This window comes from Anguilla anguilla, chromosome 16, assembly GCF_013347855.1.
Source record: "Anguilla anguilla isolate fAngAng1 chromosome 16, fAngAng1.pri, whole genome shotgun sequence".
In the NCBI taxonomy this organism is placed as follows: Eukaryota; Metazoa; Chordata; class Actinopteri; order Anguilliformes; family Anguillidae; genus Anguilla; species Anguilla anguilla.
The window spans coordinates 3,016,806-3,041,268 of NC_049216.1; the positions used below are offsets into that span (position 1 = coordinate 3,016,806).

At 47.5% G+C, this 24,463-nt stretch overlaps 1 long non-coding RNA gene across 1 annotated transcript; it reads left to right on the forward strand.

Moving 5' to 3' along the window:
- The first annotated feature begins 14,596 nt into the window (after window positions 1-14,596).
- On the forward strand, window positions 14,597-17,064 carry LOC118215128. Its single transcript, XR_004762767.1, has 3 exons — window positions 14,597-15,780; window positions 15,988-16,248; window positions 16,635-17,064. It is a non-coding gene; the product is annotated as an uncharacterized LOC118215128 (long non-coding RNA).
- The last annotated feature ends 7,399 nt before the right edge of the window (window positions 17,065-24,463 follow it).

Below are 24,463 nucleotides of genomic sequence, written 5' to 3' on the forward strand. Positions count from 1 at the left end.
AACCGAGCCCTGCCACATCCGGCCTGGGCCTTTCTGTGTGGAGAATGGCCTTTATTTTGTATATTCTCCCCGTGTCCACGTGGGTTTCCTCCAGGTACTCCGGTTTCCTCCTACAGTCCAAAGACATGCAGATAGGCTAATTGAAGACAGTAAAGTGCCCATAGGTATGAGTGTGTGAGTGCATGGTGTGTGTGTCCTGTGATAGATTGGCAGCCTGTCTGGCCCAATGCACACTGGGATGGGCTCCAGCACCCCTCACGACCCTGCCCAGGATAAGCTGGTATAGATAATCAATGGATGATGGATGGATGTTGGTTGTCCAACAGTGCCTCCTGGAGTTTTACATCCAATATTGAAATGGAGTGATCTTTGTCTGCAACATGTTACACATGCATATAAATACACTGCTGTCTGAGTTTTAATCACAATATAGACCGCTGCTGGGTCTGTACAGCCTGCTCACTGCTTATTCCTGTATTTTAATGTATAAACACAGCGTGCAGATGTTCCCCTGTCATACAGTACTGCACTTCTGCCCTGCTCTCCATGGGAGTATCGGGGTTCCCCCACTCCCTGCCCACTGATCCCTTAGCAGTGTGCAGCACCAGGGGGTCCTGAGACGGCCTCAGCACAGGGGCTCAGCTGATCCCTTAGCAATGTGCAGCACCAGGGGGTCCTGAGACGGCCTCAGCACAGATTCTCAGCTGATCCCTTAGCAGTGTGCAGCACCAGGGGGTCCTGAGACGGCCTCAGCACAGGGGCTCAGCTGATCCCTTAGCCCATAGTGATGGATGACAAAGGGATTTTACATTTATGCAACCTCATATTTGTACCCCAGTGAAACAAGAAATGTCTGCCACCTGGGTGCAATTAGGATCAGTGTGAAGGTCTACTCTCTCACTCTGGCTGGAGTGAGAGAGATGGGAGTGAGGGGGGCAAATGCCTGTGAAGAGATCTACAGCTGCACGGCCAAATCTCTGCCATAGCATTTACACAATCTGGGGATGAAGACACCATTCCCCGTACAGTGGGTTTCTCCTTGTCAGCAGATCAGAATCAGAATCAGAATCAGAATCGTATTTTATTGCCAAGTACGTTTACACATACGAGGAATTTGTTTTGGTCAACACACCGAGGCAGCCATCTGCGGCGCCAACTTATTAGATGAGAAATAAGAGAACAGGAGGAAGGAGGAGGAAAAAAAATAGTCCTTTCAATGAAACGAGGGCACTCGTTTCATTGAAACGAAGAAAAATCTCAGCACATAGCAACATCATAAAAACATTACAAACATTACAACAAAACTCGAAGACTTGCACATGTGGTAGGGGGTAGGGTGTCGGGGAGGGGATGTGTCGCAGCACAGACACTGGGGGGAGCGCGCAGCCGCTCAGGCGCATCGCATCAACCCTCAGCAGACTGCACTGTAACGGGGGAGGGAGGGGGGGTGGGAGCCAAGAAGGCGTTGAGTAGGAGGTGGTGTGTGTGTTATCTTCATGTGCGTGTGTGTGTAAGTCCATGGACCTCATCTCCACCACAGTCTCAACATTGTCTCTGCCGTCTGATACTGGTGACGAGGACATGGCCGTTGCCATGGAGACGACCTCGAAGAGTCCTGATCCAGAGACAAAGTTCCACAGGAGCAGGGAGGTGGGGGCAGGGCCGAGCATCTGTCTGCATAACAATCCAGGAGAGTGGAGAGATATCAGCCTTCCAAGGCCGATGTGGGGGAGCCAATGAGGATAAGGATTGTTTTGGGTTCAGGCAGACTTCTGCATTTTTTGTCTACCTTTAGTCCTGTGGTTCTCTCAGCGTTGTTCCAATCATCCGAATTAGTGGCCCATTTCAGTGAGCCGAACCGACAACTTCTCCAAGTTGGTATCCGTCATGCGAATTTGCGATCCAATCAGCGCTCGTGTTCAGAATTCCTGGAACATCAATCAATCAATCAAATTTTATTTATATAACGTATTTCACAGTAATTGTCACAATACACTTCACAGACAACCCTGGCCTAGACCCCCACAGGAGCAAGCCTAGAGCAACATGGGCCACGCGTAACCACAGAAAGTGACGGCTGCTCCAGACCAACAGTCTGTGGGCTAGGCCATGGAGCGGGAGGGAGCGCATGCCACCTTGGTGATTGACATATGCTACTGCAGTCATTATCACAGCGTATGAGCACATGATGTTGCCTTAAACTGGGAAGAAAATATCTGAGAGCTGTCCATATAGTTAATAGCTAAAAGAAAATTGATTCACCATGTGACCCTCCTGAGACCCCCCACTCCAGAAAGGGATGTGTGTGTCCTTTTTTTTCCGTATAAAAACAATCCTGAGAGGGGTTCCCTGAGTGTACAGTAAGAGTCTGTGTTTTCCCAGTGACACAGAGTTACAGAGCGCATGTGTGTCACCGTGAGCCGGCGATGGAGATTGCGCACAGGGCTGAGGTGGAGGGATGAAATCCACCTCATAAAGCCCCTCATTCTTAACAGCCCCAGTGGCAATACCTGAGAGGCTGACACCATCAGCTCCTGTAGTCTGAGGCATGTGTGATACTGCACTCTTGAGCCTGGTTTGAACTGAGAGAGACATACTCTGAGAGATAAAATGCAGTCCGCTGATAGACAAGTTCACATGGATTCAGAGTATAAATCCACTTCCAAGAACGTTTCACTCCAGGATGGGGAGAGATTGCTCTTGGGGAGGTTTACTCTGAAACCAAGAGACAACAGATGTGTCAGAACTCGCTGAGTGTCCTGCACAACTCTGGGTTTTGAATTGGCAATAATCAGCCAATCGTCTGTATAAATCAGTATTCTGATCCTCATTAGTCTCAGTGGAGCCAGACCCGCCTCTACACAAAGACAGAACACCCGTGGACTCAGGGAAAGGCCGAAGGGTGGAACTGTGTATTTGTAGCAAGCACCGCGATGGGCGAAGCGGAGGAATTTTGTGTGAGGGGGATAAATGCCTACGTGGAAGAAGGCATCTTTCAGATTTACTAATGTGAAACTGGGATGTTATGTTAATCAGTTAAGTGTTCATTCTTAAAAAGAATGTTGATTGATGAATTTCTATAGATTAAACAGTTAATTTTCAATAAACCATTTCAATGTATAACCTAATGTTAGTGATTAGATTTCAAATGAAAGAGACGTTTCTAAAATGTTAAATTAGTGAGTCACGGTTCCCTTGACTGGCAGCGTTAGTGAAACGTTATTGGTCCTTTCCTGGAACATCAGTGCCATCTGAGCGCGTCTTCTCAGCTGCTGGTCTCACCTTCAGCGGACTGCACACCAGACTGGCCCCAAAGCACACAGGCATGCTCATACTCCTTAACAAAAATGCTTAAGTATTAAGCTAAGCATATTTTAAGTCATTATTTTTATAGGCCATGGAGTAGATTTTAATCTAATCAGTTAATCATTATTAATCAATTATTGGGTGCCGACGATTGATTAAAAGATTTGCACAAAAGTTTCCAGTCGTTCTGACATATTGAACGTGAAAGAGTGCTGTATGTTAACATTTTGAAATTGCCTCAAATGTTTGTTTAACACTGAGATCCAAGAAAGGAAGTTGAGAACCGTCCTTCTTTGGGAGCTGGAAATAGTGAAAATAAAAACTATGTTGGGTTCGATCTCTGGGAACCACACGTATTTCCCCCTTTTTGTAAGAAGGAAGGAATTTATTCCTCTTAAACATGGGGGCGCTCTCTTGTGTTTGAGAGTAAATGACTCTGTAGAAATGGGGGGTTTCACTTTGAACTGAGTCTGTAGCCCTTGGCTATTGTCTGTAGCCCTTGGCTATAGTAGCCCTGCAGGGTCCTATATGCTCTTCCAGGAGGGCGGTAGCCTCCTTTCGCATTGGACACGCTACTGTCTGTCAGAGCCACACTTAGTGCAACTGGATGCTTCTATGGAGGTCTGGACCGGATGTCGTTGCCTAGAGTTGGCTTTCAAACACAAGATGATGAAAGAGAAGTTTATTTATGGCACCAATGCAGTGATTTGTTTGAGCAGAGATGCATACTTCAGTCAGTATATACGTAAGCCACGTACTTTGGATGCACTGTAGGAGAAAGAGTACTTTATCATATGACAAAATATGAGAGTTGGCAATAACCATGAATAGAAAGCTTTAACAGTGTTAAGAGGCAATCATTTTATTTACCAGACATGGAAAGATGGACTGGACACTATGCTGTAAGAGAGGAAAGGACATGCACCTGAAGAGATTGTAAGATAAAGAAACGGAACAGAAGAAATTGTGATGCATACCAAAAATGCTTTTTAAGAAAGACTTTGGATAATGAAGTAAATTGTTTGAGCTTCCCTTAAATGCTATCCAGAGAACATCTCCCACAATCCACACTAGTTTACATTTGACAAAATGAAGTCTAACCTGAACAAGACTCTAGTACCTACCACCATCCCCACCAGACCACGCCCCCTCCACCCTACAGGGACAGGAGTGCTGCATGGTAATTATACTGACAGTAAATAAGGGGCATTGTACTATTGGTGTGCCCTAATGATTGAATCTGTCATTCCTGTATGTGTTGCATGTCCTTCTGCAAGGGTTTACAGTGATGGTCCTTCTAAAGACTGTTTTATACTTCTGTGTAGTCTGCATAGTTTGCATGATTTCCATTGTGTGCAACTTTTGCAAACGCGCAGAACATTTATATGACATGTTGTACTGGTACAGGTTGTGATTTTCCACCCATTTACAGATACCTTCAATTCCATATCTTTCATATCCTTTAATAAACTTGTATCACACCCATACTGTATGCTATGGGAACGAGGCACAGACGAGGCAGACAGTGCTGGCAACATACCTGTTGAGGACTTTTATTGTGACAGCGGTATCGCAATGAATGAAGACAGGAAAAGTGAAACACGAAAGACGAGATGAAAGACTACTCAAAGAGAGAGATCAGGCTACTCAAATGTTGGGGGAAGCAAAAGTGCTAGGGAAGTGCAGGTGGGTCCAAAATTCAGGCCACGAGGAGGGGCACGTCCGAATTTGCCACAAAAAAAAAAAAAAAAACGAGAATCAGAGACTCTGTTAGTCACTCAGTGAGGGGAAAGCCAGCACACCCCTGGAGTGAGACCATGAGGCCTATATAGGGCCAGCAGCTACTCAGGCAAAGGGGAAAGGGGATGTGGAAAAAGCACTGGTATGCTGCTGGCGGCCTGATTGTATCTCAGGTCCAGGTCTGAGTGCGGAGTGGAGGTGCTGAAACTCAGCCCTGTCCCTCCGGCGTTGTCCAAGTCTGAGTGCGTAGTGGAGGTGCTGAAACTCAGCCCTGTCCCTCCGGCGCTGTCCAGGTCTGAGTGCGGAGTGGAGGTGCTGAAACACAGCCCCGTCCCTCCGGCGCTGTCCAGGTCTGAGTGCGGAGTGGAGGTGCTGAAACTCAGCCCCGTCCCTCCGGCGCTGTCCAGGTCTGAGTGTGGAGTGGAGGTGCTGAAACTCAGCCCTGTCCCTCCGGCCATGTCCATGGGGCGGCAGGCTGGGCCGGTGAGACACAGGTGAAGTGGAGCTGAGTGGCGGCTGATGGCAGGGAGGGGCGGGGCTTCAGAGGCCCACACCACAATACATATATATGAGCATGTGCATTACTTCCTGTTACAGTGAATCTGCCTTTAGCTGTGTTAGCTTGCAGTGCTGTGGGAAGTTTGTCACAGAAAGCTAAAAGGAAATGAGCAAATTGACTGTCCACACATGAAAAACGTGTGTTGTCTTTACTTGGTGGTGGCCAAACATCCTACAGCACTGAAAACTAACTCACTGTCCACTCTGAAAGGTGGCAGCTGCACGTCTAGTATGGGATGGGAGGATTAAGCCCAGAGAAAAGATCATAGAAAAGGTAGATGAGCCCATTGCCCCAATTCAGAGAGCTTACAGTATAGGAAAAGGGCCCATTTGGGTCAGAATTACATCTATAGAACTGTCAGAGTTCAGTCTAGCAGGATGTTTAATTTTCAGGATTGTGGTGTTTCTGAAAGGATTGTGAATAAAATGATATTTTATTCTGCTGGTAAAGCCGGGCATGGTTTCATCGGCACGTTATGTGTGTACATCTTGGTGGGAGAGTGTCCATCTGAACAACATGTGAGCTGCTGTTTAGATGCAGTGTTACCTCGTTTAGTTTAGTCATTTTTCTGTGGTTCCAGTCCCAAGTCATAGCCTGGATATTATACATTTGTAAGCAGTCAAGCTGTGTGGAATAGTCTGATTCAGAGATCAATATTCTGCCTCTAGCTCCTATCATCTAAAGAATAACATCATTTACAGGAGTATTTCTTAGATAAGTATTCTAATAATCTTCAAATGCCCCCACTTATTACATTTTTTGTGCAGTTTATATTACTCCACAAGGTCGACCAAACGTGTTGATAATGGGTTTTAAAGAAAGAAAGGACCTAATACATCAGGCTTTTATTTTCATTATTATTATCATTGTTACAAAAATAATTAAATGTAACGCAATAATTAACCTATTATATTCCCAAAAGCGTGCGAGAATTAAATGATTGGATGGATTATAGCGTAAAGACATGGAGAACATAGGTGCAATGTGTGGATGTTTCAAAAGACACCACATCTTTGAAAATCTAGTGTCTACCAGCAATAAAAGTTAGTGGCAGTAATCAGTTGTGCTGTTCTGATACAGCCACTAGATGGCGATGCAGTGTAATTCCAGTTGATGCCGTAGTTGCATTGCTGTAAGATCGTGCCAGATGAACTGAAGTGTAGCACAGCTCGTACACGGCTCATGCACTGCTTCATCTGTTAGCAGGGACAATATCGCAGGTCTGACCAATAATATCATGACTGGTTAGATAAAACCTTCATGTTATTTTATATACTGGCGTATATATTTAAGTTGTCCGTGACAGTTAGCTGCTTAGTTCCTCTCTGGCTCCGCTAGCTAGGTTGGGTCATGAAGTAACGTTAAGGTAGGTTGGGCTGGCTAGCTAGTGCCTGTGACTGTGTGGGTCAAAGCGAAAGCTGAACTTAGAACAACGACAACAAGTGTCATCAAATAATTATGTTATGTAACTGTAGTTCTGTATTTTCAAAGAATGAACTAGCTGAGGTAACAGTAAACAGCTCAGAGCGAGCTGGCATCGCCATGGTAACCAACCGACCCTCCTAACTGCCACATTTTAAACAGCGTCGTCATGGTTACTGTCACGTTACTTTGGCGAGAGGTAAATAAGGAAGAGCACAATTTTGTATCGAATGCGGTTTCCTTTCACCTTGCTGAATATTTTAAAATTAATGTCAAAAACCCTGACAGACTGTATAATTTGTTAAACTTAAATTGTTTGATAACTTGATGGTTACAAGATTAGGAAGAAAATATTATAATGATGACAGTAATGTATTATGGCGATCTTGCCTGTGTATAAAGTAAATAATTGTGATAACTTGGGTTAACTTGTCCCGCTCCACGATCGTGTAAATACTCGTTATTTTAAATGTGTGTAGCCTGCTAGGAACCGCTTACATAGCGCTAGCAGCCCCTCGGGTTTATGATTTGCACCGTCATGCTTCTGTCATTAGTCACCTAGCCACTACTGCTGTGTTGTATTCCCTGCCTGTCTCCCCTGTTTTGCGTGTGTCTCGTGCTGCTGTTTCCCGCTGTATGCCAATTATCCGACCTTCGTGTGGTGTGATGTTAAGGCTGTGTGATTGGTTAGTCCTGCTGTGCCTTGGCAGCCAATCACGGCGAACAGGGTTTTTGACAAAAGCAGGCTTCACCCAGCTATGAGGGTCAGTCTACGAATTGCCGTTTGGAAGAGATGTCACAAATAAAGCGAAGCTCCCCGGGAGCGATTTGAAAACAGCCAAGCCCATCTCCGTCTCTGCTTCTTCGCGAAACCGCCACATTGGTGTCCGGAAGTGAGATTCAGCTAGCTGAAGTGGAGAAGGCGATCCGAGAGCTGGAAGAGAGACTGGGGGTACCGAGGCGGCGGAAGACCGAGGCAGCAGAGACGGCGACGGGCGCCGACCTGCAGAGCTCGGTGGCGCAACGAGAGAGAGCCCCCAGAAAACCAGACGGAGCCAGTGCTGTTCAACCTACCCACCCGAGGGAAGCTAGCACTAGCACGCCAGCTAGCATGCCAGCTAGCACACAGCCAAAGCTAGCCCGGTTCAGTGGAGCAGCGCAGTGGGAGACGTACCTAGCCCAGCTACAGCTGGCTACCCGTCACTGCGGCTGGAGCGAGAGCCAGACGGTGCACTGCGGCTGGAGCGAGAGCCAGACGGTGTGATGCACCTAGCACTCGCCCTGGAGGGCCCAGCGCTGCAGGTCCTGCTAGATCTCGATGCTGCCGAACAGGGCGATCTCAAGGCGCTGACGACGGCCTTGGCAAGGCGTTTCGGCCAGAGGCGGTCGATGCAGAGCAGCCGGGAGAAGCTCAACATCCGCCGCTGTGCAGGAAAAGAGAGCTGGGGGACCGTGGCTGCGGACGTGCGGCTCCACGCACGGCAGGGCTACCCGTCCCTCGACTTGGCAGGGCAGGACGAGCTCGCGCTGTACGCCTTCCTCCAGACCCTCTCCCTGGAACGGCTGCGCCAGCACGTCATCCTGACCACGCCCTGCTCCCTAGACGACGCTCTGAAGGAAGTAGAGAGGGCGGAGGACGTCCTCGGCTTGGCTCCAGGGCAGACAACCCGGCCCCGTGTCCGCGAAAACGACTGCTACGAGGAGGAGGAGGAGGAAGTCCGCTGGGCACTCTCACCCCCACAACAGCGGCGACAGCGCCCACCACCAGCACGACGCGGCTGCTGCTATCGCTGCGATGAGCCAGGGCATCTGGCCCACGACTGCCCAGCACCAGCGCCCAAGCCCTGATCGCCACGGCCGGCGGGAAACGACGCGGGGGCAGGCGCTGTGAGGAAACCGCTGTCCCAGGAACCCATCCTCCTTAATCAGGAGCAGCCTGCTGCGCTTGAAACCAGTTTGGTCCCACTCGCGAAAGCAAATATTCCATCTGCCTTTGTGAAGGCGGGAACCGAGCAAAGTCCTTCCATTAAGAGAGCCGAAAGAAAATTCCAGCCCGCCCTTTTCAGGGCAGGAGAGCAGCCTGCCCTTTTGAGGGCAGAAGAGCAAACCATCCAACAGCGAATGGGCCGACTGGGGGAGGCGGGCGGGCTATACCTGCATATGTAGGCTGGATGGGAAACCCTGCTGGGCACTGGCCGACACGGGGGCCACCATCTCCCTGGTGCGACCGGGAACGCTCCCCAACACTGCCTGGTCCCCAACAACCACTCAGCTGCAGTCAGTGACGGGACAGAGGCTCGGCATGCGGGGCAAGAAGATGGTGAGCATGGAGGAAACCGAGAGGTGGTGACGCATGAGTTCTGGCTGGCCGACATCAGCGACGCATAATCATAATCGGCCTGGATCTGCTGGTCCACTGGGGTGCCACGGTGGACATCGCCAACGCCAGGCTCTCCATCGGTGCCACCACCCTCGCCCTCCACGCCACCCCCAAGAGGAAACGCAGGTCCAGGAGGACCCGTCGCCGAGCAGCCTCAGCCCACCCTCACCAGCCGCCGCCACCCCAGCTAACCAACACAGAGTGTGGCTCGCCTGCCCCACTGTCACAACCTGCCCCCCCCTCTGTCGAGACGGTGAGTGCTGTCCGCGAGCTGTGGCGATGCAGCTGCAGTGGCCTCAACCCTCACCAATGCCAACAGCTTGAACGCTTGCTGAAGGACAATGCAGACCTCTTCGCTGCCCGCGATGAGGAATGCACGCAGACCGAGCTAGTGCAGCACGCCATTGACACTGGTGACGCTGCACCGGTTCGTCTGCGCCCTCACCGGTTGTCACTCGCAAAGCGGCTGGGGGCAGAGGAGAGGTTAGAGAGATGGCTGCTGCAGGCGTCATTGAGCCTTCCAACAGCCCGTGGGCGGCCCCTGCTGTCCTAGTGCGGAAGAAGAACGGAGAGTGGCGTTTTTGCGTGGACTATCGGTGCCTCAACGCCGTAACGCGCAAAGATGCGTACCCTCTCCCCCGCATCGACGAGGCGCTAGACCACATCGCGGGGTCCAGTTGGTTCTGCTCGCTGGACCTCCGGAGTGGCTACTGGTAGGTTAAAATGGCCGAGGATGCTAAGGCTAAAACCGCCTTCACCATCGGGCAAGGGTTGTGGCAGTTCCGCGTGATGCCGTTCGGACTGTGCAATGCCCCTGCCACGTTCGAGCGGCTGATGGAAAGGGTGCTGTCGGCCGTCCCCCGAAGCTGCTGTGTAGTGTACCTGGACGACCTCCTAGTACATGCCAGTAGCTTTGAGCACGCCCTCGCTAACCTCCACGACGTGCTCACCGTGATTCGCCGGGCTGGGCTACGGTTGAATCCCCGGAAGTGCCAGCTGCTCCAGAGGGAGACGGCCTTCCTGGGGCACGTTGTGAGTGAGCGAGGGGTAACCATCGACCCAGCTAAGGTGACTGCTGTGCGGGATTGGCCGACCCCAGCAAATGTAGGCGAGCTGCGCAGCTTCCTGGGGTTGGCGAGCTACTATCGGCGGTTCGTGCGCGGTTTCGCCTCCATTGCCAGTCCCCTCCATCGCCTCACCGACAAGTACCAGCCGTTCGTCTAGACCACCGAATGCGCAGAAGCCTTTGCCCGGCTCAGAACGGCTCTCACGGAGGCCCCCGTACTGGCGTATCCCGATGTGCACCGCCCATTCATCGTCAACACCGACGCCAGTAACGTGGGGGTGGGAGCCGTCCTCTCTCAGGAGGACAGCGATGGAGAGAGAGCTGTCGCCTACTACAGCGGTGCCCTGAGCCGGGCAGAGCGGAACTACTGCGTGACCCGCCGAGAGCTGCTGGCCGTAGTCAAGGCACTGAGGCACTTCCGACCCTATCTCCAAGGCAGCCACTTCTGCCTCCGCACTGACCACGCTTCGCTCACCTGGCTCCTAAATTTCAAGCACCCGGAGGGCCAAGTCGCACGGTGGCTAGAAGAGCTACAAGAGTGCGATTTCCAGATCGAGCACAGGGCGGGGCGGCACCACACCAACGCTGACGCTTTGTCCCGCTGTCCCTGTGCTGAGCTGGATTGTCAACACTGCCAGCGACAGGAAGATAAGAGCCAGGTGGAGCTAGCAGTGGCTACCGCTTCCATCAGCGAGGCGGAGTGGCTGCCAGTGTCGCAGGAGCAGCTGCGGGAAGGCCAGGAGGCCGACAGCACGCTAAGAAAGGTGAGGGGCTGGCTGGAGGCAGAAACACCGCCGCAATGGGCTGAGGTCTTGGCTGAGGGGCCCGAGCTCAAGACCTACTACGGGCTGCGGGACGGGCTGTTTTATCGGCGGTGGCAGGCACCCGGGCTTGGTAGCGACCTCCTCCAACTCCTCGTTCCCCGTGTGCTCCGCCCCCAAGTCTTCGGGTTGGTGCATGGCTCGGTGGGGATGGGCCATTTCGGGAACAGAAAGACCTTACGACGATTGAGGTGGCGCTTTTACTGGCTTGGGTGCCGCCGGGACGTGGAGCTGCACGTCCACTGCTGTGACTCCTGTACAGCATGCAAGGGGCCTACCAAGCGCTCCCGCGCCCCTCTACAACGCTATGTGGTGGGGGCCCCGATGGAGCGAGTGGGGGTGGACGTCCTCTGCCCCTTCCCTGTCACTGAGGCCGGTAACCGCTACGTCCTTGTGGCTATGGACTACTTTACGAAATGGCCTAAGAGGCGTACGCGGTGCCGGACCAAAGTGCTGCAACAACAGCGGGGAAGCTGGTCGAGGAGATGTTTGCCCGTTTCGGGGTCCCCGCCCAACTCCACAGCGACCAGGGGCGAAATTTTGAATCGCGGGTGCTGGCTGAGGTCTGCAGTCAACTTGGGGTAGCTAAGACCCGCACAACTCCACTCCATCCCCAGAGCGACGGACTGGTTGAACGGTTCAACAAGACCCTGACTGCACAACTCGCCATCCTCGCCAGGCAGCACCGACGAGACTGGGACCGCCACCTGCCCCTGGTCCTGTGGTCCTACAGAACTGCCGTATAGGAGTCCAGCCTCTGCACGCCCGCCGCCCTGATGTTTGGACGGGAGCTCCGGATGCCTGTGGACTTGGTGTTCGGGGCCCCGCCCGAAAGCAGGGAACCAGCCCGTACAGAGGCATGCTACTTCCGCCAGCTGCTGGAACGATTGCGAGTGGCACACGACTTCTCTCGCCAGGCCCAGGACACTGCGGGACTGCGACAGAAACGCGCCTACGACCAGCACTGCAAGGGGCAGGCCTTCAAGCCAGGTGATAAAGTGTGGGTCCACTGCCCAGTGCGCAAGAAGGGCCTGTCGCCTAAGCTGCAGTCGCATTGGCGGGGGCCTGGCGAGATCTTGGAGCAGCTGAGTGAGGTGACGTATCGCATGCGCATGCCAAATCGAGGGCGCCTGGTGGTGCTCCACCAAGACCGACTCGCACCTTACCAACCACTCACCACCGAAGACGCAGCTGGCGGACAAGAAGGTAGCAGCCCTGTCCCCTCTACACCACCGGCAGCAGAGGAAACGGCTCAGCCCACCACGGGCCGACCCACTCGGAAGCGACGGCTACCAAATTATTTAATCGACTACGAGGTAAATTGCGTAGAAATTGTGGGTCGTCGGGGACTAGCGACCCTTTAGATGGGGGCTGTGTGGCGATCTTGCCTGTGTATAAAGTAAATAATTGTGATAACTTGTTAGCGGTTAACTTGTCCCGCTCCGCGATCGTGTAAATACTCGTTGTTTTAAATGTGTGTAGCCTGCTAGGAACCGCTTACATAGCGCTAGCAACCCCTCGGGTTTATGATTTGCACCGTCATGTTTCTGTCATTAGTCACCTAGCCACTACTGCTGTGTTGTATTCCCTGCCTGTCTCCCCTGTTTTGCGTGTGTCTCGTGCTGCTGTTTCCCGCTGTATGCCAATTATCCGACCTTCGTGTGGTGTGATGTTAAGGCTGTGTGATTGGTTAGTCCTGCTGTGCCTTGGCAGCCAATCACGGCGAACAGGGTTTTTGACAAAAGCAGGCTTCGCCCAGCTATGAGGGTCAATCTACGAATTTCCGTTTGGAAGAGATGTCACAAATAAAGCGAAGCTCCCCGGGAGCGATTCGAAAACAGCCAAGCCCATCTCCGTCTCTGCTTCTTCGCGAAACCGCCACAGTATTTAGCTAATGGGTTATACGAGTACATTAACAGTTATATTTATCTATTCATAGTGATGAATATTCAGCGTCTTTGAAATGTATAGATGTTTATGAACTGAAGAACATGTCAGGTGAGGTAAAGTGCACCACAAAAATGCTGTTTTCTGTGTTTGCAGATGAAATTAATATGTTTGCAAATCAGATAAGTTCATCACATGGAAAGGGTTATTCGAGCCCAGTAATTGCCTTAGACTATTGTGGATTATGAACTTAATTTACACACCCCCTCCCTGTTTTTGTGTGTACATCTCAGGAATGCGTAGGTACATATGTATCAACTGTCAAGGTGAACAATGTCACAAAGAATTTGTGCGTGTGTTTGTGTGCGTGCGTGCGTGCGTGTTTGTGTGTGTGTGGTCTCTCCACAGGCTGGGTTGGTGTAATCTCACAGAGGGCTGCTGTGATGTTCTGGCCTCAGTTCTGCGTTCTCCTCACTCAGAGCTGAGAGATCTGGAGCTCAGAGACAACGAGCTGCAGGATTCAGGAGTGAGAGCGCTCTCTGCTGGACTGGAGGACCCACACTGTAAACTGCATAGAATGGGGTGAGTACAAACACAAACCCCTTCAATCCAAAGGGCTACAATGTAACTAAATACAACACTGATGTCAATGTTTCTAATGTGAAAACAGACACTCCACAGAACTGAGACAGCATGTTCCTGTTCTTCCTCTTGGTAGAATTCGACTACACAAATGAATGAAGAAAATGTTTTAGTCCTGTTTACTGAACTGTAGTGGTATGTAAACTCAAATGTGTTTGATAATGACTCATTCCACATTCATGTTATTTTAGTTTAACACACACAGCCCTGTTAGTTTATATTATGTTACATTACATTTATTTGCCAGACGCTTTTATCCAAAGTGACGTACAATAAGTGCATACAAAAGGTAATTGGAACAACTACAAAACACAGGTCCGATAAGGTACAATATTTTGCAGTTATTCATAGCCATGAACACATTAAGTCCAGTTCACACAGTGAACATTACTTACCTAACCTATGCTAAGTCAAACTAGGAGGCATTACAAGCAACATCTAGACAATGATACTGGGCACAGTAAGTGCTGGATGGAGGTACATGTAACATGAGTGGCACAGGAGGTACATGTGTAGAAATAGAGGGATTTAAATGATAGAAATGATCTACAGAGTGGTGATAGTTAGTCCAGGTATAAAATTGTGATGCATACCAAAATGCTTTTTAAGAAAGACTTTGGATAATGAAGTAAATTGTTTGAGCTTCCCTTAAATGCTATCCAGAGAACATCTCCCGCAATCCACACTAGTTTACATTTGACAAAATAAAGTCTAACCTGAACAAGACTCTAGTACCACCCCCCCCCCCCCCCCCCACCCTACAGGGACAGGAGTGCTGCATGGTAATTATACTGACAGTAAATAAGGGGCATTGTACTATTGGTGTGCCCTAATGATTGAATCTATCATTCCTGTATGTGTTGCATGTTCTCCTGCAAGGGTTTACAGTGATGGTCCTTCTAAAGACTGTTTTATACTTCTGTGTAGTCTGCATAGTTTGCATGATTTGCATTGTGTGCGACATTTGCAAACAGGCAGAGCATTTATATGACATGTTGTACAGGTACAGGTTGTGATTTTCCACCCACTTACAGATACCTTCAATTCCATATCTTTCATATCCTTTAATAAACTTTTATCACATCCATACTGTATGCTATGGGAACGAGGCACAGACGAGGCAGACAGTGCTGACAACATGCCTGTTGAGGACTTTTATTGTGACAGCGGTATCACAATGAATGAAGACAGGGGAAAAGTGAAACACGAAAGACAAGGTGAAAGACTACTCAAAGAGAGCGATCAGGCTACTCAAATGTTGGGGGAAGCAAAAGTGCTAGGGAAGTGCAGGCGGGTCCAAAATTCAGGCCACGAGGAGGGGCACATCCGAGTCTGCCACAAAAAAAAAAAAAAAACGAGAATCAGAGGCTGTTAGTCACTCAGTGAGGGGAAAGCCAGCACACCCCTGGAGTGAGACCATGAGGCCTATATAGGGCCAGCAGCTACTCAGGCAAAGGGGAAAGGGGATGTGGAAAAAGCACTGGTATGCTGCTGGCGGCCTGATTGTATCGCAGGTCCAGGTCTGAAATGATTGGATGGATTATAGCGTAAAGACATGGAGAACATAGGTGCAATGTGTGGATGTTTCAAAAGACACCACATCTTTGAAAATCTAGTGTCTACCAGCAATAAAAGTTAGTGGCAGTAATCAGTTGTGCTGTTCTGATACAGCCACTAGATGGCGATGCAGTGCAATTCCAGTTGATGCAGTAGTTGCATTGCTGTAAGATCGTGCCAGATGAACTGAAGTGTAGCACAGCTCGTACACGGCTCACGCACTGCTTCATCTGTTAGCAGGGACAATATCGCAGGTCTGCCCAATAATATCATGACTGGTTAGATAAAACCTTCATGTTATTTTATATACTGGTGTATATATTTAAGTTGTCCGTGACAGTTAGCTGCTTAGTTCCTCTCTGGCTCCGCTAGCTAGGTTGGGTCATGAAGTAACGTTAAGGTAGGTTGGGCTGGCTAGCTAGCTAACTTGTGCCTGTGACTGTGTGGGTCAAAGCGAAAGCTGAACTTAGAACAACGACAACAAGTGTCAACTTGAGGGTCATGTTGTTTCATGTAAATGGTAAACAAATGATATTTGCAAAGTGTTCATATTTATTATCAAATAATTGTGTTATGCAGGCCTAACTGTAGTTCTGTATTTTCAAAGAATGAACTAGCTGAGGTAACAGTAAACAGCTCAGAGCGAGCTGGCATCGCCATGGTAACCAACCGACCCTCCTAACTGCCACATTTTAAACAGCGTCGTCATGGTTACTGTCACGTTACTTTGGCGAGAGGTAAATAAGGAAGAGCGCAATTTTGTATCGAATGCGGTTTCATTTCACCTTGCTGAATATTTTAAAATGAATGTCAAAAACCCTGACAGACTGTATAATTTGTTAAACTTAAATTGTTTGATAACTTGATGGTTATGTAACCCGAATATTTGGAAGAGGCTGTTCTCCAAGTCTCGGTCGAGGCGAAGGTGTAATGAACTGGGCTACAATGAGTATCGTCAGGTATAACATTTAATGGAAGTAGCCAACATGGCAGGAGCAGTAGCACAGCAGCATGTTACCAGCACAATCCTCCTTTCCAAAACTAACCAAACAAGATGTGTTCCCTAATTAAGGTCCCAGGGGGAACACAAGAGGGGGAACTTAAATATTTAATGAAGACTGAATACAATATGCGTATAAATGGAAATGTATAGACTTAAGAGTTCAATGTAAATAGTTCAGTATTACCAGTTACAAAAATGACAATTGTTAAGATTTAAATAATACCCATGGCTGATACAAATAAAGGTTACAGTTACAAGATTAGGAAGAAAATATTATCATGATGACAGTAATGTATTTAGCTAATGGGTTATACGAGTACATTAACAGTTATATTTATCTATTCATAGTGATGAATATTCAGCGTCTTTGAAATGTATAGATGTTTATGAACTGAAGAACATGTCAGGTGAGGTAAAGTGCACCACAAAAATGCTGTTTTTTGTGTTTGCAGATGAAATTAATATGTTTGCAAATCAGCTAAGTTCATCACATGGAAAGGGTTATTAGAACCCAGTAATTGCCTTAGACTATTGTGGATTAGTCAGAATACTTTATGAACTTCATTTAAACACCCCCCTCCCTGTTTTTTGTGTGTACATCTCAGGAATGCGTAGGTACATATGTATCAACTGTCAAGGTGAACAATGTCACAAAGAATTTGTGCGTGTGTTTGTGTGTGTGCGTGCGTGTTTGTGTGTGTGTGGTCTCTCCACAGGCTGGGTTGGTGTAATCTCACAGAGGGCTGCTGTGATGTTCTGGCCTCAGTCCTGCGTTCTCCTCACTCAGAGCTGAGAGATCTGGAGCTCAGAGACAACGAGCTGCAGGATTCAGGAGTGAGAGCGCTCTCTGCTGGACTGGAGGACCCACACTGTAAACTGCATAGAATGGGGTGAGTACAAACACAAACCCCTTCAATCCAAAGGGCTACAATGTGACTAAATACAACACTGATGTCAATGTTTCTAATGTGAAAACAGACACTCCACAGAACTGAAACAGCATGTTCCTGTTCTTCCTCTTGGTAGAATTCGACTACACAAATGAATGAAGAAAATGAATTAGTCCTGTCCTGTTTACTGAACTGTAGTGGGGTGTAAACTCAAATGTGTTTGATAATGACTCATTCCACATTCATGTTATTTTAGTTTAACACACACAGCCCTGTTAGTTTATGTTACATTACATTTATTTGCCAGACGCTTTTATCCAAAGTGACGTACAATAAGTGCATACAAAAGGTAATTGGAACAACTACAAAACACAGGTCCGATAAGGTACAATATTTTGCAGTTATTCATAGCCATGAACACATTAAGTCCAGTTCACACAGTGAACATTACTCTGACCTAACCTATGCTAAGTCAAACTAGGAGGCATTACAAGCAACATCTAGACAATGATACAGGGCACAATAAGTGCTGGATGGAGGTACATGTAACATGAGTGGCACAGGAGGTGCATGTGTAGAAAGGATTTAAATGATAGAAATGATCTACAGAGTGGTGATAGTTAGTAGTCCAGGTATAGTCTGAAGAGATGCATCTTCAGACCACGGCGGAAGATGGGTAGTGAGGGAGAGGTTCGTAGAGGAACAGAGAGTTCGTTCCACCACTGGCTAGGGTGGAGCTAGGGTGGAGAAGCTCTCTGGTAGAGACAAGATTGAACCCTTTACCCGGATGGCAGGGGGTGCAAGGCAGTGGTCAAGCGGGTGTATAGGATGTAATCATGTGCTGTAAGTAGACGAGGGCCGTCCTGTTGGCTGCAGTGTAGGTGAGGGTCAGGACTTTGAACCTGCAGTGACTGGTAGCCAGTGGAGTGACCTCAGCAGGGGAGAACTTGGGAAGGTTCAAGACAATAAATGTGTGTAAGGTGTGTAACACACTGCTATTAGTTTGACACACAGCCCTGTTAGTTTATATTAATGTGTGTAAGGTGTGTAACACACTGCTATGTGTTTGACACACACAGCCCTGTTAGTTTATATTAATGTGTGTAAAGTGTGTAACACACTGCTATGTCTCTAACACACACAACCCTGTTAGTTTATATTAATGTGTGTAAGGTGTGTAACACACTGCTGTGTGTGACACACACAGCCCTGTTAGTTTATATTAATGTGTGTAAGGTGTGTAACACACTGTTACGTGTTTGACACATACAGCCCTGTTAGTTTATATTAATGTGTGTAAGGTGTGTGTGTCCTTCTCTCTGCAGGCTATCAGGCTGTAGAGTCACACAGAGAGGCTGTGATTCTCTGGCTTCAGCTCTGTGTTTAAACCCCTCACACCTGAGAGAGCTGGACCTCAGATACAATCACCCAGGAGACTCAGGAGTGAGAGCGCTGTCTGCTGCTGAACTGGACACACTCACACTGCTGTAAGTACAGAAAGTTTCCACACTGCGCCTCACACACACACACACACACGCACACCTGAGAGAGCTGGACCTCAGCTACAATCACCCAGGAGACTCAGGAGTGAGAGTGCTGTCTGCTGCTAAACTGGACACACTCACACTGCTGTAAGTACAGAGAGTTTCCACACTGTACCTCTCATACACACACACACTCACACTGCTGTAAGTACAGAGAGTTTCCACACTGCACCTCACACACACACACACACACACACACACACACAAAAGGAGTTGGGGCGGGCATGGAGGGCACTGTTCACATGAGCGTTACTCAGGAGGGTTGGGGATCTCCAGTGGAGGGTGCTGCAGGGTATCACTGCAGTAAATAAGATGTGGTTGTTGTAGTTTGGGGTTTGATCAGGGACACAGTGATGGTGGAGTTTCAGTATTACAAAGCAATGGAGAACCTGAGTGTGTTTCAGAGTGTGTGTGTTTTAAGGGTGTTTCATGTTCAGTGGAGGGAGGGGAGCTATTTTTGCATATGGAATAGGGTGAGGGATTGGAATAAGTTTCCTGTGACAGATTTGTGTATTTTTCATATGATCTTGGTTTCGTGTTTTATTGTGTCTTTGTTTTTATTAATGTGATGTCATCGGTGTGTTGAGAGTGGAAATAAAGGATGGTTAAAATTCATAATTCTGTTCTGCTGTTCTTACAGTGTGGACCATGGAGGAGAGAACAGGACCAAACCAGGACCCAGGAAATGTGAGTGTGTATCGACACAGAACACTTTCCATAGGTACACACTCTGCTGTGTGTGTGTGTGTGTGTGTGTGTGTGTGTGTGAGAGAGAGACTTCTCTCTTACACACATAAACACACAAACAGAAGCACACATGTACACAATCACACACACAGAGATACTATCACAGCTCTCTCTCTCTCACACACATAATGAGGTGAATATTAATACGGATAATTAATCTCATTAATGTCTCTGGTGTGCAGACGGCTGTCAGCTCACACTGGATCCAAACACAGCGCACAGAGAGCTGTCTCTGTCTGAGGGGGACAGGAGGGTGACACACACACCGGGGAGAGTGGAGCCATATCCTGATCATCCAGAGAGATTTGAGTGCTGGCCCCAGGTTGTGTGCAGAGAGAGTGTGTGTGAGCGCTGTTACTGGGAGGCTGAGTTCAGTATGTCTGAGAGGGAGGGAGGGGTTTATATAGCAGTGACATATAAAGGAATCAGCAGGAAAGGACGGGATTCTGACTGTAGGTTTGGATTCAATAAAAACTCCTGGAGGCTGAGGTGCTCTAAACTCAGAGACTCTGATAAACTCAGATACTCTGTCAGGCACAATGAGAACCGAACACGCATACCTGCCCTCACCTCCCCCTACCACAGAGCAGGAGTGTGTGATGATGATGATGGTAGAGGAGTGTGTGTGTACAGGGTAGGAGTGTGTGTGGACCGTCCGGCCGGCACTTTGTCCTTCTACAGCGTCTCTGACTCTGACACACTGACCCTCCTGCACAGATTCCACACACACTTCACTCAACACACACCCCTCTGTGCTGGATTTACAGTGTGGAACTCCTCAGTGTCCCTCTGCTAACTGGAGTAGACACACACAACACACACACTCATACACATACACTCACACATACACACTCAGATACACAGACACACACACCCACACCTACACACACACACTCTCACACACCCTCTCTCTCATACTCACACTCATACACACGCACTCACACACCTACGCACACACACACTTGTGCGCACACACTCACACTCTCTCACACCCACTCACACACCCACATTCACCACTACACTCTCACGCGCACACACGCATGCATGCATGCATACGTAAACACGCTCATAACCATATGCACACACACACACACCCTTTCTCTCACACACACACACACTCACATCCACACACACACATACATGCGTGCAGAGATACAAACACGTGTCAACACACATTCACATTCCCATATGCATGCACACATGTATAAACACACACACATTCTCTTACCCATGCACACACACACACACTGATGTACACTCATGCACACACACATACACACTTTCTCACACCCAGTCACTCACACCCCCAATCACACACATGCACACACACCTACACACGGACACACACAATCTCTCACACACACAAACACACACATTCACCAGTGCACTCTTAAGCGCACACACACATTCATGCATACGTACACACGCTCATAACTGTATGCACACACACACACCCTCTCTCTCTCTCACACACACACACTCACATCCACACACACACACATTCATGCGTGCAGAGACACAAACACGTGTCAACACACACATTCACATTTCCGTACGCATGCACACGCATGTATAAACACACACACATTCTCTTACCCATGCACACACACACACTCCTCAGTGTCCCTCTGCTAACTGGAGTAGAGACACACACACATGCGCATACACACTCGAACGCATGCACACACACACACACACACACATATACACACACTCATATACACATACACACACACACTCAATCACACACATATAAACACAAACACTTGTATACACCTAGACCCTCACACACCCACACACACACACACACACACACACACACATACACACACACACACACACACTTATATACACACACTCATATACACATACACACACACACACAATCACACACTCACATATATATATACACACACTCATATGCACCTAGACCCACACACACACGCACTCACACACCTACACACACTCTTGCACACTCAATCACACACACCCTCTCTCTCTCACATACACTTATATACACACACTCATATACACATACACACACACACTCAATCACACACCTACACACACTCTCAGTCATGCACACACGCTCACACACCTACGCACGCACACTCTCTCACACCCAGTCACTCACACACACCTACACACAGACACACACAATCTCACGCACACATATACACACGCATGCAAACATACACACGCTCATACCCGTATGCACACACACACACTCTTTCTCTCACTCACACTCTCACATACAGTATACAGACACACACATTCGCAAACGCATGCGCGCGCACACACACGCACTCACACCCAATCACACACACACACACACACACACACACACGTCGAAACACTCGCAACCTTCCTTGAGCAAAGCCTTACCACTGCAATTTCAGCTGTGCCCAATATTAGCCTCAGTACTGCTTAAACCCTGTACATAAGAGTATGATCTTTTAGCAGGTTCAGGTTAAGCACTCACTCTCTAAATATGATTTTATTTTTTTACATTTTGATAAATTTATATTGAAAATGTTCAAGGTGTGTTTATGTACTTTTGATTATTAAAACATTCATATAACATTGAGAGTAATAATGCCAGAAGATGGCAGAGTGAAATGTTTTTGAAGTAATAATTCTGTCTCCTGTATCTGCATCTTTTAAAAAAAGAAGCCAGTGGCAAACTCCTCCATGTGCATTTTGCTAGTTTTTACAGTTTCTTTCATACATACAGTGTTCCAATGTGCAAATTTCTGTGGGCTGATGCAGCTGATGCATCCCATGAGAATGGTCACTGCAGTGTACTTACTTCCTTTCATTACTGTAAACAATGATGGATTGAGTTTCCTTATTTATTCTGTTAGGATTGATTTTTTTTTTTTGTTGCTTTAATTTTCTGTATTTTCAGACAATAATATGCAATGATTAAACCTGAATTATAAAAATATCAAATGTTTTGCTGTTGTGATTTATTATTGTGTGATGTATTGAACTCCTGTGACACTGGTACTTATTACATATTCTGTATGGGATTATGTTTGGACTCAGTATGAGTGGATCAGCATGGGGCTAAAATCAGTTAATCAATGCAGTAGAAGCAAGGACATTCATCTACAGTAGTGGAAATAAAATCTGTTATAAGAAACGTTGTGTAGTGTCTGATGAATGCTTGCTTCTGTTACTGTAGTGTAACCACAACTCAATACATTTTGAAAAGTCACTGCTTGTCTATTGAACTGGTATATTTATGTTACCTCTGAAATAAATGGTTTTCCTGTAGGTTTGAACCTGGATCTACTGCACATCAGTTGAATGGATTAGACCACTAAGCCAAAATCAAGGCAGAAATGTGGTTTGCATGACATCCAGTCATTGAGATGTTCCTGAGACCCTACAGTTTTTCTCATTTTTTCAAATGCATTTCTAATATCTGCAGTCACACATTACAAATGCATTACAGTATGTTATGATTGCTTTGGCTCAATGTGCAAAACTCAATTTGCCAAACTGACTGGCAAAATTCTTACCCTAAGACACTCATTGCAGTACCTACCCACAAAGTGCACAACTCTAAATCAGTTTTCACAATACAGTCGTCTTGTATTAGTAAAATGTTCCAATGCTTATTGCTAGACATGCAGATTGTGAAATGAAGTCAAGATGTTTGCAATCCTGTCTCGTCACTTCCAGCAACATTGCCCAGGTGAGTTGCATTGCAGCATGATTGGTAATCTCAACATAGAAGGCTGTTTTACAGCACTACATTCAGCAGTGTCTGACAACATGGAGCAGCCCAATGCAGTTGGTACTGATGGACTGGTCGTGGCTGTGCCTGAGGTTGTGGTCAAGCAGGTAGAAGAAATATTGTTGTATTGAATGAATTTAGAGCCGCAGTGATTGACCATGTCATAAATCCAGGCATAACAATGGGAGAAGCTGGAAGGATTGTAAGGCCCAACTTAAAAATGTCAACAGTGGCATCTAGTTAGAGCTTTTGGACTGAACATTGATAAGTCAATAATTTACTGCAAAATGTGATACTGTAATTACATTACAGGATTGTTGTGTCGGTGTCATTTTATATTATTTCTGTTCCGTGACGAGCCTGTAAGCCATGCTAATCATTTTTATTAGAGACCACGCAACTCTGTTTTTCCAAAATTCCGGCTTATTCCACATGGGGGAATTGCGTTTCTGTTAGGTATTCCTGTGGCAATGTCTGTTCTGATAATGTGATTATTTTTCTTCTATCAGATAAGGCCTGCTGGTGCAAGTTTGTAATGTTGCATTTGTATGTGTTATTTTTACTGTTCACGTGTCAAATGTCTAGAGTGTAAATGTTTCTGTTTAAATGATTGGTTGAATAACACATATCACCGCTATTTTCACCGACCATGTTAAACGTACTCACTTGCGCGTCTCAGATCCAAAGGCATACTGATGTTAAACCCATATTCCAATCTGTTTGAAATTACACAAATTCTGCCTAGTCTGTTCAAACATCAGACATTTTTTTAACTCTACATATTGTTTATGCCCTGCACCTGAACAAATTGGATGTGCCCATTCTATTGTAACATCTCCTTTGTAAGCTAAGAAGTTCCTTTCAGCTGACTACATCAGCATCTGTACTACCGGCGTTTTATGAGAGCTTAAAATGTACAACATTGTTAATCAGAAATATCTGGGTGGGTAAATTGGTGGATATGCTGTAGAACATAGTTTGTCATTGATTTATAAATAGACCCGTATATCCTGGGCTTTCACTGATGGTTTAATTGTGGTACATATAGCAGTGGCCTGATATGCATTCTATGTTTGCAGTTTGCTTCTACCTGACTGCTTCCCGCCAGCAGGGAAACAGAGGGGTAAAACCCCCCCAGCAGGGAAACAGAGGGG